Consider the following 17,124-nt stretch of genomic DNA (forward strand, 5'->3'; position numbering starts at 1 on the left):
AGTGCATTGCAACATTAAAGAAAAGTAGCTCTCAGCTCTGCCCAAATTTCCTTCTTCCTTAGACAAAAACATATATTTTAAATAAATGTATCTCTCTTCTAATTAATCAAAACAACTATCCTATCCAGCTCCTGATTTTTGGAAATTTTCTGGAAAATTACTGAACTTCTGCAATAAATTATACTCTAGAACTAATATCCTCTTACTGTCACATTTTTCAATATGGCTTGCTCTGTGGTTAGACAACTGCCAAAAACTTCTGCTATTCAATTTACAATGCCATGGAGACATGCATTATTTCTCTGGTCATCTAATACCTCCATCGCGAGAGATCTGCCTGGATCTGTACAGCACAGTGTACAGTTCCTTTAAATGCTTTCACCTGAGACTAGCAGGATGTTGGAGGCAGCCAGCTTGCAGATAGATGAGAGCCTCTAGAGAGGGCCTTCTGCTAAGCAAGGATTTGTGAGTAACCCAGGCCTTCAGCATTGCACATAAAGAGCAATTCTATACTGTTGTTTTCTTCAAAAATGTATAACATATAGTTGCATGTACTGTTGCTTTCTTCAAAAATGTACAACACATTTTTTTTCAAAAATGCATAAATGTACAAATATCTACCACCCATATCTGCATATGGGCAATAGATAGTTGAATATTTGTCTGTCCTATCTAGGATGTTAGTCTTCCTGTTTTATGAGAAGCAAGTTCTTCTTCTGTTACATGGCATAAGCATTTACATTAATGGTTCATTAATGAACTCCAGTGCAATTTTTTTCTCTATATACATAAAAGGATGGAAAATGTTTTACCAATACCTCTATTATTTCCTCCAAGACCTTTTGCTTCACAGACCTAGGACAATATGTAATGTGCAGGATGGGTTTTAATATTCATCAGATGTTATAATTGTAATACCACTAGTTACTGAAAGATATGGCTAGGATTTCAAAAAGGTGGCAAAAAACCCCCAAAAACTGCAGGAAAGCAGAAGTCGAAATAAGAAAAGAATATAAGCTATAAAGTTGATGTCATAGATCAAAAGTTATTCCACAATTCCTGGAGAATCCCTGTAGAGCCATTCAGAAAACACTTCTGAAGCAACACAAGCTGGCATTGGACCTTGAAAAATTTGAAAGCACTTTCTTTCTGAATTTAATTTTTTTCATAAATGCTTTATTCAGCCACATTGAGGAGGACTTTGCAAATTTCAAATTTAAGTCTAGGAAAAGAGTTAAGTGAGAAGTGGGATAAAAATGTTTTTTCAAGAGAGGCAAAGATCAAGTAAACGTATTGCTGTGCTGAGTGATGGGAGAGGATATGAAAGGAGAAAAGGAGAGAAGACAAATGAAGATATTCAAAGTTTTACACAGACTGTTTGTGGCATGATGTTTAGGGACCAACACAGAGATAAATGCTGACCTCTTGAAAGTGTGCCAAGCAATTAATATTTTCCTTCTGTTGTCAAGCCTTCCTTTGATTCGGCAATAATTGATTCTGGCCAACAGAATCTATTAGAATGCTGAACTATATAAAGTAGAAAGCATAGTATCTTTGTATTTAAGACCTCTATATTAATTTCCATGGTAGTAGGATAGCTAAAAATACACTTCAAACTAGCATTCTAAGATAGTAGTTTTGGGCTTAGTTTGTTTGGATATTGGATTAAGAAAATGACAACATTTTTCAACTATATTTAGTGAAAACTGTGGAAAAAAAAGGTTGGCTATTTTTGTTTTTTATTTCCACAGATGCAAGCGAATTTTCACTCAATTCAAAATTCAATTATAAACTCTTTAAAACAAGTTGCAGAGCAGAATTAAAAATTACTCCAGCTTTCCCCATTGTGAGAAGTATTCCTGAGATTTGTTTAACATTTCATTGCTCAGTAAGCTCAGCATAACTATAAAGATTTGCAAACTTGTTGCAACTCTGACAAGAACACTTAGCACAGTCGATTATTTCATCCTTAGTGCCAGAAAAATAGAAAAAAAAATAAAAGATCAAAAAAAAGAAAAAAAGAAAAAAGAAAAAAAGAAAACAGAAAAAAGGAAAAAAGGAAGAAATGCAATTCCAATGAAGTCTTTGGCTACTTGTGGGTTTGGATTTTTATCAGTTTCACTAGTTGCACCTACAATGCCTGGATTTGAATTTAAGTGTATTTTTGTCTCATAGCTTTCATGAGTGGCTTGGCTTAATTTTTTTAAGAATAGGATCATCGTGAATTCTTCAACTTGCTAGTTGTATCAAAAGAGTGACCGAAGTCTGTAAAGCTAAGAAAAATGAAATTATAAAATTGTTGAAATGTAAGATACCTATCTTGCACTATTGCACTTTGCTACGCAAGACAGAAAAAATAATTCAGTGCAACAGACATTTTTTAATATATATTTGCTTTCAGCTTAGCAAGAAATTTCACACAAAGAGAGAAGATTAATGATGAATATATAACAAAGAACTCTTTCCATATGTTAAACAAACCTTTCTTAGAATTTTTTTTTATCATTCTGCAAGGGCAGTAAGAGAGGTTATTCCTTCCTGTAATACAAGAAATCTCATGGACCTGCCTCAGAGAAAGAAGGAAATATATATAAATTGTCTGAAAGCAGTTGATACAGATTTTTGAGAGCAACTGAAACTGCTCCAAGAAATGTGTGCACTCGCAGAAAAATGCTCCATGAAAATTCACTTATTTATGCCAAAATATCAGCAAACTTAATGGCCAATCACTTTGAACCTGCATGATGATCTGCATGTCACAAGTTTAGATATGCTTTTCACTCTATTCAGTAAATTATATTTCAGATTTTAAACTTGCAAGATGCTGGTAGTGTTCCAGTTCCTATACATGTAACTTCCAAAGTAAAACCACCTGGCATGAGTCATGATTTCTACAGAGTGTAAATCCAGAAATAAAAGATTTCTCCAAAGCAGGTCTCCCAATACCAATAGGCCTACAGAACCTCACTGGTTACTTTCTCTAGATCTGAGTTCAAAGGCAGTGGTTCAAGTGTTTCAAAAAATTTTTCAAAGTGTTTCTTTGACTTCTGTAAACATACAATTCACTTTCTTTTAAGGAGAGTCATCAAATTGCCATGCATGTAAATGCTCTTTACAAACACTTGAAGAGATACCAATTGAGTACTGATTTTTTTTTGGTTTTGTTAATACCTACTTGTTGTTGTTTTGCTCTCTTTTATATGCAGCCATGAATAGATGAACTACAGAAGAGCACACAGTCAGTAGTGCTATGAAACATCATAGTTTTCTTCCTAATCTTCATTTAATACGTGAGCTAACAATAGAAGAAAAATTGGCATTAAAGGATATGCTTATTAAGATAAATACAGCAAGCACGCAGTTTTATGATTGCTGTTGGATAGAATTAAATACAGCTGGTTTTAAAAGCTTTGGTTTAGTCACACAGTCTTTTGTATCAGTGTTGTCTCAAATTTGTCTTGCATTTCCGTTTGCGTAGTAGGTGACTGCAGCGCCTACATCATGTTTTGTTGCAGTTTAGGACAATTAATCTTTTAAGTCTGATTTAGGTGGGGTTGATGATGATTTCAGGCTAGCGTGCTGTCCCCAGAAAGTTCCAAATATTATCTCAGAGTTGGCCTCTCTCTAGATTTGGGAAGTCTTGATGCATGCAGAAATTTACTGTATGCGTGCATTTTCACAACTTTGCAGCTTTTCTAGGCAGAGATGATGGTTTGATGTGTGAAGACTGGAAACCAGACCTCTGGTTCAGTGTTCCTGAAACTATTTTCGTACTCCTGACCAAACGAGTGTTGATGGTCTCTGTGTTTGCTACCCACCCCAGCTCATGATCTGCATGGAGATGTTGAAAGGATGAAGGTGACAGTAACTACTCCCCACAGAGACAAACACCTGCTTCATCTGCATTTGGAACTAAGCTCTTTCTACCTCTCATATTACCAACATACAGTGCAGGAGGTATTTGTCACAGTGACCCAGAACCTAAACATGATATTGTACATGATTGTCACATTTAACTTCTAGTAATCTGTGTTTTGATCATAATTCCATCATAACATTAATCCTAACCAGTATTTCGAATTGAAGCCTGCTGGTGCTTTGTTATGATGGCATAAATTTCCAGTCTGTACGACAGCTAATCTAAGTAGCACAGCTATGCAGGTGGAAAGACTGACCTATGAAAGGGTGTCTCAATGTTGACTGCATATTTGAGTGTAGAGCTGCAGGTTTGGAACTTCAGCTGGGCCTTGGCTGTGACACTGAAAGCAGTGCCACAGCACACAGACATCTTCCCAAACAAAGCTCAGAGGAGGGTCAGGCTTTACACTGACAAATGATGAATTGATAATGCTTTCATGATTGCAGTCCTTTCAATATGAGGGCAAGTTAACGTTATTCTACTTCTACCAAGCTCAAAATCATGCAACAGGCTCTTCATTAGCAGATATTAAGGTTACAGAAAAAGCACCCTCTGATTATGTATTATTGTATTTATGATGATGTTATTCTGTCTTTAAGGGTTTGCAAATGTCCTTTTCTTGAGGCATAATTTAGAGGGTTAGTTGAACTTAAAAGAAAAGCTTTTAGAACTTCACTTTTCAGTGATACAGTGAGGTTATCTGTTTTGTTTCTGCGTTCAAAGGTTCATAATTACAAGATTGGCAATTTTCAAAATATTATGGAAAAGTAAGTTCTGAGCTGCAGTCTTATGAACTCACTTGCAATTTCATAAAATTCATTGTGAGATTATAACGTAGCCCAGACATCAATTCCTGAGAGATTAAAAAACCTGTCCAGAAGCTATCCATTCTTCAACAAGTAATAATATTAAATGTGAAGATTGAGTCATTAATGTATGAGTAACTCATTCTGTGAAGTTTGTTACAAAACCATTTTCAGGTTATTACAATTTCCCCTTATGCAGAGGTATGGAACCAGTCAGATATCTATTGTATGAATGACTTGGGAGAAAGCATGGTTTGGCTGAAGTAATAAGACAAGATAGATATCATTAAAATTATTCAGCTTTGTTTCTAAAGTTTTCCAAGCAGGGTGAAGAAGGAAGAAAAGAGAGAAGCTTATTGATAAAGGACTAATGCTAAAATTAAAATGAATAAATTATTATTATTATTATTACTACTAATACTACTACTACTGCTACTACTACTACTATTATTATTACTATTTAAATTTTTTGTTACTATACATTCAGGGAAAGCTGAACAGTAGTCAGCCCATGATTTTAAAAATATTACTAACCTAATTCTAGAACTATTTGCATTAGTTTCCTGACCAACACACTGAATTTTATCTTACTACTGAGTCATAGGTTACAGGTTTTACAAAGTGCAAGAAAAAAATTCATGTGATTGACTAAAGCAGTAGCTCAATTCTGAACAAAGGGAACAAGGTAAAAAAATTTATTAGTTGCTGCATGGCTGTATCCCATCCCTAGCCATACCAAAATCAAATCCTAAACCTGAATGAACCAAGCAGTCACTTGTTCCTGAGAACTGAAGTAACTTCTTTGACTCTTCACTATGAAGGAAGTCTCAGATGAGTATTAACTGAATCTCTGCTGACTACAAAAATATTATTGGCATCTTACTAGCAAGCAGTTATATATACTTAAATGCATAAATTAGGCATTTTAATCTCATACTGAATCCTACCTGAAATAATTCATATGGATTATCAACTTAATTCCTCAAAAGCAGTGGTTCCAAATTAACAGCAGATTTTTCTTATAGCCAATCATGCCACAGACTGAAGGGTAGCTCAAAAACCCAAAACCAAAAAAACCAAAACCAAACCAAATCAAAACCCCATAAGACTATAAACTAAATGAAAATCTCATAAGTCCAAATAATACTGTTCTAAATTTAGCCCTGACATGTTTTGTAACCACATTGTAAAAATTAATCATAATCTCTCTGTATTCTTTATCCCAAACTCCAGATTTAACTCTGGTATGATATAATGGAAGTGATGAAAAGTCACTTATCATATGCCTTTCATGTGCAAGCCCTAAAGTTTAGTTTAGTTAGTGAACATTTCTAAACTCTGAATTTGTTGCATCTCAGAACTCTCTACATTTTGGAATCCTAACTAAATTCTAACTCTTGCAATCACACCATCATTAGAAACCCAATATTGTATCCATGTTAGAATCCAGGCAAAATTCCCTGGATATATACAGAAATAATATTATTCCAGATCCTAAAGGAACTAGTCATAAGCCTAGGTTGACTAATCTGTCTAGATCATAAAATTACAGGAGCTGCTCAGACCTTTCAGAACCAGAATAGTGAAGTCTACATATTCTTTATTTCCAAAGTAGTACCCTGGAATTTTATATCCTAATACAGGATTATAATTATAATATTGGATTTATTTCTAGAGAAATTATTCAAATCCATCGTATTTTAGGGCCTTTAAGAGGGGTTAGCAAACTTACCTACACTGTAGCTCAGCCCTCCTTCCATTCAGTGTTACTGAATCCCTAACTGAGAGACATTAGTTTTTCCCAAACAAATCATGTCAGGTTTGCCTTTCCTCCTGCAGAACCAGATGTAAGAGGCAGGAAGAAAACTTCTGGGATCCCAGCAGTAGCTGCAGCTCTTGTTCCCTGGCATTCCCAGGCAAACCCTATATCTGGACCAAACCCTAATCCTGTTTATGTTCCTTGTTCACCTGCACCAAAGTCAAGGAGAAGGGGCTGGATGCCTTGAAGAAGGTGACAAAGCATAATCTGCCTGCTCTTATCCATACCCTCCAGATAACTCTGCTGGAAGCAGCTGTTATGTGCTGGCACAGGCCACCTGTATGTGGAGAAGGTTTATATATAATAAAAACTTCATGTATCTCAAGAGTTGCCTCTTGTATTCTGTCCTTTCTTCCTTAGTCATCTGTCTGCTTCTGTGTGGAGGATACCTTACAGTACCTCCCTTGTCTGTCACAGTTCTATTAGCAAGGCAAGTTATCAATAAAATAAAAATCAGACATAAAAAGAAGTGGAATAAGCTTCAAATAAAATAAATAAGCACTGGATTCAAGCAGCAAGAAATATTTAGTCTAGACACCAAAAAACTTTTTTGTGGTTTGAATGGCTAATTACCAAAATGGATTCTTGAGGTGATGCTGTTGTGTCTCTGAAAAAATTGGCAAGTTTCTATGCAGGAAAACAACAGACTCGTGAAAAGGAGATCTCATAGTTCCTCTTGACTTGGTTGCCTGTGATTTTTATCTTAACAACAGAGTTGGGTGATGTAAAAGAGGACTACTGTAGCCAAACATAAATCTGTCTTTCCCATGAGACTGAGGAAGAGACCACCTCTAGATTCCTGCAGTGAGCAGTGCTGTGTCCCAGATAAGCTTCATGTCTGAATAATCCTGTTGTTTTCTTTCTATGTATCAATAATAAAATGTTTCTGATACTTTTTCACTGTATTTTTATTTTGGGTCTATGCCTACCATTACTTAGATGCCCATCAGATTCAAACTATGAAATGCTTTAAAGGGACAAAATTTCTATCTTCTCTAGCATAATTGATGCACTTCTTGAGGATGCTCCTATCTATTTTTTCACATTCTTTAAATGAGAAATGTGAGTTTCAGTTAACAGCCAAACATTTATATTACCCAGTTCTCCCACTAAAATAGATACTTTGATATATTCCAGTGTATGTTCTGCAAGACTATACAGAGTCCAGACAAGCCCTATAACTTACACTAAATCAAGTCTGCTTTGTCAAACCAAGGATCTGGGCAGGAGTGGCAAACAGCAATAAGCTGTCCCACTAAAATATAGAGAAAGAAAATGTTCTAGAAGAAACTAAAAAAAAAAAAGAAAAGAAAAGAAAAATATTTTAACTGAACCTAAATTTTCAAAGGTATTTTAGGAGCTGAGGGAAAAAAAAACCCAACCTGCAAATGTCCAGAAGATTTATAGAAGCCATAAGATACTATGTTCTTTAGTGCTTAACATTGTGACTACTACATAATGCACTGCCTGATTGCAGAATTCCTTGCAATTAATAAAAGCTCTATTTCTTTCTTGTGCACTGTACTGATGTAGAAAAGAACAGTCTGCAGGAGTTATTTTCTAAGAGGTATAAATAATATAAAATTAGTCTTGTTTAAGTTTCGGTGGTCAAATTCTGCTTATAAGAATAATTTTCCTAATTAGCTTGAGACATACTTGTCTTCCTGCTGAAAAGAAAAGAGAGTCTGATTTTGGTTTGCTTTTTTCCCCTGTGGATTCTCATCTAACACTAGGTGAGGTGTCACCCATTGTCCATTATCCTTTCTGAACATCTATTAGCTCCACAGCCACTCTGCTTTTTTTCCATGCAGTTGGCAGATCTATTCCCACTGCCAAAACCACAGCTCAGTGAAAGATGGCTGGAATGAGCCAAATTTTGATTTACAAGAGGCTAAGAGCAGCAGGACATCCTAGCAGTTCATCCTCACTCCTTTTTCATTCCCAAGGCTGATAGATTCAAATTCTGCCCAGTTTTTGATTTTCTTTCTTTTCTCATTCTCTCCCCCGTCCCACAGTGGGCCAGGGAGGGTCTGTAGTCAGCTCTGAGGACTTAGTTGCCAGTTGGGGTTAAAACATGACTCTTTGGAAGCTTGCACTAGATCCAGATTTGTTCAATTAAGTAAAAAGGCAAAAAGCCCCAAATCAGAAATGCCAACAAGTGGTAATGGCAATTTAACCTCCTGAAGGAAACGAAAAAACTATTTGACTGTTGACACAGTTTATCCTTTGAAACTGATCAGGACTTGATGAAATGGAAGGAATCAAAAAAAATTCCATGTCTCAATGAACCTTATGTGTGTATCTGTACAATTCATTACACTGGTTACTAAAAAAAGCATTGTAACTTACATACTTCTAGCTCTTTAAGATCTGTTTTTAAATTCAGGATTTTCTTTGGTTCTGTGGTAAGATGTTTCACTGTCAGATGTTACAAAAAGACATCTGAAGTCTAACTGGTGAAAATTCAGACAAATTTCAAGTTTAAATGCTATTTCAGCTTCTCTAAAATACTAATGTATGGATGCTTCATAACTTTAAATTTTTAAAATTTTCCCTTGCAAATGAAATAGTGTCTGTAACATTGTTCTTAAACCAACAACTTGGATGAATATTAAGAGCAGTTCAGCATCTCAGTTCTCAAGTGGCACTTCACACTTCCCAGGAAGGGCTGTTTAGCACTCTAGAAATATGAGCAAGTATGTTCTTTTTCATTTAAACAGACTCTGCTCATGTCCTTTAACAGGCAAACTGTTTGCCTTTCAAAGAAAACATTTGGTTAGATGCAACCACAAGATGTTTTTCTTTGATCACTATAAATAGCTGAGTTTTGTTTATACAGTGTGATTTAAGCTTTAGCATAGCTAGAAAGATGTTGTAGAGCAGGACATTCTTTGGGAATATTTTTATTTGAGTTTTCGTTATATTCTATATTTCACTATATAATATTCCTGGAAAATCAAACCCAAAGTCTCAAATTTTATCACTTTTATGAGGACTCCAGCTCTCCATATGCATCTCAAGCCAGTTACTGCTGCAAAGCATTGATGGCAAAACATAACTAAAGATGAGGCTTTGCCTGAAAGCACCTAAGTTTCTTCAAGCAGCAAAAAATTGGTTGCCTGGTGGAGCATGTTATTCATTCAGTCAGGGTTAAAGTGGATGCTATGCTGTGGTCAGGAAGGAGTTCTTGTCTGCTCAAATGGACAGAGAGACATTTAGGGGGATAGCTGGGAGGAAAGGCTCCCTTTCTAGTCTCTCCTCTGCTCTGCATTATAACTTTTGAGACTTTATTCTGCTTTCTGTTCCAATAAAAAGAATTTAAGCGTCCCCAGATGATACATACATATGTGTTCAGATAATGTGAATAGCATGCTAGGCAAGGTATGTGCATTTGCCTGCTTTCTTTACTCTCAAAAAAACCAAAACATGTATGAGCAGGTTGTCAAAGAAGAATACATGTAGGAAATAAAGGGAGGTATTGCTGAAAGTGCTGGGGACATGTCACTGAGTTTGCTTTTCTTATACCTTCAAACCACGCAGTTTTCTTTACATTTAGTGGCAGCTCACTCACAAATGTTAATGTGAGCAGATATTCATGAAACAATCTAAATTGAGAGCAGAATTCAGTTAAAGAAAATACAGTTAAAGAACTTTATGTTCCCAAAACTTATCCCAGCAGGGAATGAGGGCAATATGGAGATAACATATGTGATTAAACCTATGGTGCCAGTAGTGAACCCTGCTGAACAGCATACAGTCAGTACTGGATTGCAAAGTTTTATGTCCTGATAATGCCCATCACACGCCACGCGAGCACGTACAGCATGCTCCCCTCCTGAGCAGCTTACTATCTAACAAGCATATTTCATCAGAGTGTTCACAAAAACTGAACACACATTTCAACACGTTCACTGATGGTTTGTGAGCTAAAAATGGCTACACTTGTCCTCTATGTTATTTTCAGTGAAACATTCACTAAATTCTTGTAAAGTTGCAGATCTCGTCTGTCTTTTGCCAAGGCAGAGCAAATGTAGATCATGCAACTACAAATGTCATTTGCAAGGTACTCCTTGGATTAGATTTTGTATATTACTAAACAGTCTTTACTGAGAAACTGGGAGCTTTTTTATTGTATTCACAACAGTACCTTGCAGCAAATGCTCATCTTTTCTCTGCAACATTTTCCACTTTCATCAGGGACATAATTAGGCAGTATTACTAAACAGCTGAAGATAAGATATCCCTTGCTAGGCATTTATCTGGTGGCATTCGTTATGAATAAACATATTTTCATTTCATTTTAAGGAACATGCTTTTAAGAAAGATGCATATGTATTGCTGTTAAATTGCAGCCTGAACAGTCATGATCTCTAGTTATTCAGATTGTTTGGGATGTATTATTTCCAATTTAGCAAATATTGTGTTGCAAGAGGATGAGGTTTGGAAAAGAGCTGTCTAAAAATAGAACTGCTGATTCCACAATGGTCGTTACTTTACCCTCAGGCTTTATGCCTAACTGAGCAGCAGTGCTTGCTGAGGTGCCGATGCAATAACCTCATTCAATGTGCTCTGCTATTTCGAGCTTATCACTTCAGCATCTATAGACCCAGCTTTGAAATCTGCCTCTCCTAAACTGCACAGATAACAGAAAAAAGCTACATTCCCTGATAATCCTATGTTTAAATAATTTCAGGACATAATGAACACTAAATAAACGCAGGAGCACATCTACAATAGACAAAATGGTTATGAAAGAGCTGTAATGGGACTCTTTTCTGAACTACTGTGTTTGAGTTTCTGTGAGTCAGTGTTTCTTTCTCTGGATTTTCAAAATATACTCAGTGTTATGCTCTGGTACCTTCCACAGGCTATATTTAAAGCACCATAATCATTAATCATATGCTACTTGATACCCACAGGCACAATCAGTTATAATTCAATTGGTTAGCCTTGCTAAATGCTGCAAGGGTCTCAACCACCCAGCTGAGGTGAGGTTTAACCATCTGCTTCAAAGCAGTAGCAGCAGAAAAGAGCTAACAGAGCTGACATGCAAGTCTCTCAAGGAGAAAAGAAGCCTTGGGCTGCTAAATGTCAAAACTGCTTACTTCTCAACCCACCACAGTGCCGAGTCAGCTGTGGAGTTCAAAGATAAATGACCCATTGAGCCTAAATACAAGTTCTTTGGCAATTGGCTATGCCTGAAAGGAGGGTATTTTCATCTGTCATGTTTTCCCTTTATCAAGCCCATTACACCATCTGAAGCATCGTAGCTTTGTTTCCAAATTAACAACACATAAATGTATGAGCAAAATAGAATAGCTGCAAAGTGCTGGTAGTCCCTTAACTGAACTTCATTTTCTAGCAGATATATAGCTGAGCAGATGCATGGGTTGCTTTTTGAGAGAGGCAAAATGTCTGCTGTGCTACCTTCTAACCTCCCTGTGAAAGTGCTATGCAAACACTACACATCGTTGCCTTTTGTTTCTTCCCTGTTTCCTTCCCCTCCACACTGAGCACAGACCTCTAAGGAATTACTTCTAAGGACTGATTTGCAGGTTAGTTTGAAGCCTAGGATTCTTTCATTAACAGCCCACAAAGAGAAGTTAACCTAGACATGGGATCTCACTTCTCAAAATCCTGCACCATCATTTCTGCTACTTGTCTCTGCCTGCCAGGAAGCTAGTGCCTAGCAAAAGTAACAGAGCAGATCTTCCAAATCAGTCCTTCCTTAGAAGGATCCATGTATTTTTGCACCACATCAAGGAGAAAATTAAAATTAGTATTCCCTTTAAAAAGCAGAGCAAAAATAGGCAGTGCTATGTAAAGAGAGAGTAAAGCATTCAGATGCTGCTCTGTGAGCCCAAGGCTTGGGCTGCTTTGATATGGCCTCCCTTGACACTACAGATGTGTTGGGTAGCAATCCCCATGGAGTTTCTTTTAGGCATCCAGTGAACCAGTCCCCAGACATCAGCAAAAAATTCCTAAACCAGTCCACATGACAACAATTTTCCATAAAGAGATCCTGCAGAGATAATTTTGGATCCTGGCAGTGATGTTGACAGAGCTGCTACAAGAGGCTCCAGAGGCACAGGCTCTTGCCCCTGCTGGGGAGGCAGACAGGAATTTGTTTCAGGCATGGACCTCTGATGAACCCCATTTGTATCTATCAGCTAGGTACACTTCTTGTTTCATACACAATGACACCCTACTGACTCAGTTAGACATTCTGAATTTCAGCTTCCATTATATGAAACTCTCCTTTTGAAGTGTGGTAGAGATACAGCTACACCTTAAAGGAATGTAATTGATGTTATTTAGAGCAAGAAAAATTTAAAGGGTTGGGGTTTTGTTTATAATCTCTTAAATTCTTGAATTTTTTTTTGTCAAATACTAGTAGAGAAATTTTTTTAATCTTGTGCTCATATTATTTCTAGTAGTAGATGCTGTGGAGAGATGCCAGGTTTCCAACACAGCCCTATGTTTAATTAATTATGAACAAAAATTATTTGGCATCTTACACTCTACATCCATGATCTCATACTCAAAATTACTTCTTTTTAAATGAAAATTTTAGCAGATATCTGCCTATTCAAGCAAAATAAACAAAAAATCACCCGTGTGCAGCATTTTCTTCACACTTTAAGAGCACCTTGAACTCAACAATCTCATCAAGCTTTTCCAAATGCTGGTCAGGTATTGCAATGAATCTATAAGACTGCATTAGGACTAAGACAGACAGGGTTTGTAGAAGACTGCTGGTGTTCATAGGCAGCTGGTCCTTCAACAGCAATTTTTCCTTTAAGTATTAACTATATGCTCCCTGTGAATGCTAGTGGAATTGTGACTACCCCTCCCAGCCAAGGAGGGAAATGAAAATGTGAATTTGAAAGTTATTTGAATTGAGGAATAAAAAAAAAACTATGCAAAATTATTAAATAAAAATTCTGAAGTCCAGTTGTCTTGATTCAAGTTCAATATTAATTTATAATCACAGTCCATAAATAATTTAAGCAGGAAAATCATTGTATATTGTATTACTTGTGTTATCCCTAGCTATACACAGTATAAGAGCAAAGTTTACTAGCAAGTCTCAAGTAAAAATGGTGTTTTAGAAATATGTGACATTTCTGCTGTATTTTTTATGATTTAGAAAGCTTTAAACCCATCATACTTAGATTTTGCATAGCCATTGCACCCACTGTATTGTTATTTGCTAAATATAAGCAATTCAAATCCATCATCAAGATATTCCATTTCTTTAAACAATTCCCTCTGCTTAGAGTCTGAGTTGATGTATGGTGGAATGGAACTCTAATATACTGCTGAATTCAGCCTTTAAATTAATTCAGGATTTCCTGATATATAGCTCAAAGAAAGTACAATTGTGGTGACTGTGTCTTTGTGTCTGAACCTCAGGCAGTAATCCTAGGAAATATGTCACCTGTCCTAAGATATCTTTTTTATGTGAGCCCATCATATTTCCTTTCTAGTAATTTTACCCTTACCTTTGTGAAAATATGGAGTTTGTGCATTTTCTGTACTTCTGGATTGTTTATACAATCTACCTAAGAAATTTGGTCACTATAAAAGCAATAAAAAAAGACTTGCACTCCAGGATGTTTCTTAGTTGTCTAAGAAAGAGCCCAGAAGATCCAGGATTCCAAACAGAGAGAATTCTCTTAATCTTAATGACAAAGTTATAAACCCTAAGTTCATTTTCTACATCACAATGCCATGACAACATCTACATTTGTTCTAGTTGTCATTTAGTATTAATAAGAATTTCCTTCTTATTAATATATTATATTTAATACTTAATAATACTTAATAATATAATACTTTAACTTCCTTCTTTCATGTCCTTAGCTCAGATTTCTGAACTATTCATTCACTCTGATCAAGAGCATAAAAAAGCTCTTATCATTTATTTATCAATAGCCTTTGTCTGTTAATCAAACACTGCACACTTTCTATTGGCTACCAAATACAAAGAATTCAAGGTTCACCTGAGATAACTGAATCAGAGCAAATCATTTTCTCCCATAAAGAACACATGACAGTAGCAAATGTAAGTTCACAGAAAAACTAAATTCTTCAATCATAATAATTTAATACTAATGGAAAATTTGGCATCTTGAAAAAAACATTTTTGGTCTAAATTAGATTTTTAGTGCTCTTTTTATTAAATCAGAAAACTAGAGAAACAGGTTTTCTGTGTTTTAAAATCATATTTATTTGCAATATTAATCTATACAGACAAAAGTCATATGAAGTTTGTTAACCAGGATACAATTCAATACCTGAATTACAGATTTCATACACAAAAGACTATGCACTAAAGTTTGGATCCCACCTGGAAACAGAATGTAAAAACTCCAAATCAATAAAACCCCCCAAGTATTAGTTAAGAAGGATGGTCATTAACATAGTCTGTTTACTGTCTGAACAGGAGATGGCTCCAGATAGCCATACCCAAGGGGCACTAGCATTTTCTAAGTGCAATGCAACATTATCATCAAGTTATAAATGATGAGAAATCTTGCAGAAAAGATGCATTGCAATCTGAAACAGCACATGAATATAAAAAGAGAGGTTTGTCTCCAGATGCAGATCACTTGAATTGTGAGCAGTGTCCAGAATTCAGGAAGTTAAAAATAGGTAGTGATCCCCCATAACCTATTTGTTTCTGAATTTGGTAACTGTGTTAATGTCGGTGTTACAGAAAATACATATTTCCTTCACATTAAGCAGTTTTCTGACTTTGAAAGTGAGCACAGTGAACTACCAAATTAAGTGGCATTCCATCCATAGCGAGGTGGTGGTCGCAAAACCTGGAGGATTGTGTATCCTATATTAGACTACCACTTTCTAGAATTCCAAAATATTAAAAAATCTTCTTTGCTTTTTCAAAAGGAACAGATTTTAAGCACAGTTAGTCTAGTCTATTTTAACAGAACTAGCAAAAAACCCAAAAACAAACAAACAAAAAAACCCGGTAAGGTTTTAGCTGACTCTATCTCTGAGGCAGCTAACATCAAAGTTCCAAAAGGAATAAAAGTTTAAATCAAGAGCTTCCCTCTTTACAGGTCAAACCCCTTATTTGGGGGGGAAAAAAGGCACCATAATTGCTCCCGCACATATTTATGACTTCCAGAAATGGAAGAACTCCTCCATGGATCCAGCAGGTGTGCTGAAAATACACATTTTTCCTTGGGATGTCTCAAAATCTGCATGAAAATATGGCAGCTGCTTTGGTGGTTTTTAGGATTTCAGGTCAGATATATCAGTATATAGAGCCTATGTATCTAATTGAGGGCCTTGGATCCTATCAGGCCAGAATTGTTTTGTGGATGTGGCTATACAGAGATGGCTACTATTGTAGAAGAGAAAAGAACTCTATTTTTTAATGCCCTCCACTATCATCTTAGCAATCAGGACAAGCAGAGCAGGACTATCCTAATGAGACTGTCCTCTATATATTTTTATAGCATCTGTTTTGACAGCACATACCACAGTGAGACAAGGGAAGGATAAACAAGAAGAGATTCATTTTCTGTCTTGCAGACAGGCTTTTGGGTATGGAAAAGCGTGGAATGGATGTGGAAATGGGCTGTAGTCATTAAGCTGTGGAATCAGCAATTTGTTTAGCTCTCACAAAGCCCATGACAAAACATTCATTGACTTAATGCAAATGTTTTAGCCCCAAGTAACACACAACAATACTCTGCGGGCTCTTTATTATGGGTAAAAAGAAATTCTGTGCTGAAAAAGCAAAATACTTAATGCTACTTTCAGGAAAAAAAAGTCTTTGCAATGCCTAGCACTAGTTAATTTAGAAAATAACTCCAGCTGTGCTGTCTCTGTTCCCCAGTCAGCTGACATCCCTTTTCAGCTTGTTGACGTGTTTTCTTGTGCCTGAAAACATTGCTTTTTTCCCTGCTCCATTTTCTTGAGCTTTAGATTCAAAATGCAAATATATGGAAAACAGCATATATATTGTTTACAATAAGCAGCTCAAAGGCTTCATTGCTTTACTTTTTGAACAAGAAAGGAAGGTTGGTCAGTCTACAGCTAGACAAGAAACTGAGTTCAGAGCTCACCTCTCACACAATTTTTCTGTTTCATTTCCATGGTCCTCTTTAAATCATTTAACATACAGCACATTGCATCATATTTCACTGCACAGAACATAAAGAATAATCACTGCTTAGATGAGAAGCCAGAGTAGCAAGGATGCAAGTGAAGAATAGCTGGAAAAGGGTTAGTTCAGGTCAAAGAGCTGGTACACCAGCTAGCACACAGCATCTGAGTCAACTGCTGACATAGAGAAATTTGGAAGATAAACAGAGGCCTCATATAGAAACAAGGAAAGAAAATGAGTTTAAAAAAGGCCACCAGGAAACTCTATAAGTATTCTGCCATCAAAAAATGATTCTGCAGCATATTGGGAAGGACCATACTAAATTACTTTTTCAGTAAGGTGGAGTAGATGAAATTTTTAATAGTTTTCTGCAAAAATAAACTAACAACCTTAAAATAAAATATTAAAAAAAATTTAAAACCCAGAAAAGTATGAGGAT

General features: G+C 36.1%; 1 protein-coding gene across 3 annotated transcripts in view; it reads right to left on the reverse strand.

Annotated features, from left to right (window-relative positions):
• TMEM196 (transmembrane protein 196) overlaps nucleotides 1-17,124 on the reverse strand; it is a 100,502-nt gene that overhangs the window by 42,688 nt on the left and 40,690 nt on the right. The window lies entirely within an intron of this gene.

Source organism: Zonotrichia albicollis, chromosome 1 (genome assembly GCF_047830755.1).
Source record: "Zonotrichia albicollis isolate bZonAlb1 chromosome 1, bZonAlb1.hap1, whole genome shotgun sequence".
In the NCBI taxonomy this organism is placed as follows: domain Eukaryota; kingdom Metazoa; phylum Chordata; class Aves; order Passeriformes; family Passerellidae; genus Zonotrichia; species Zonotrichia albicollis.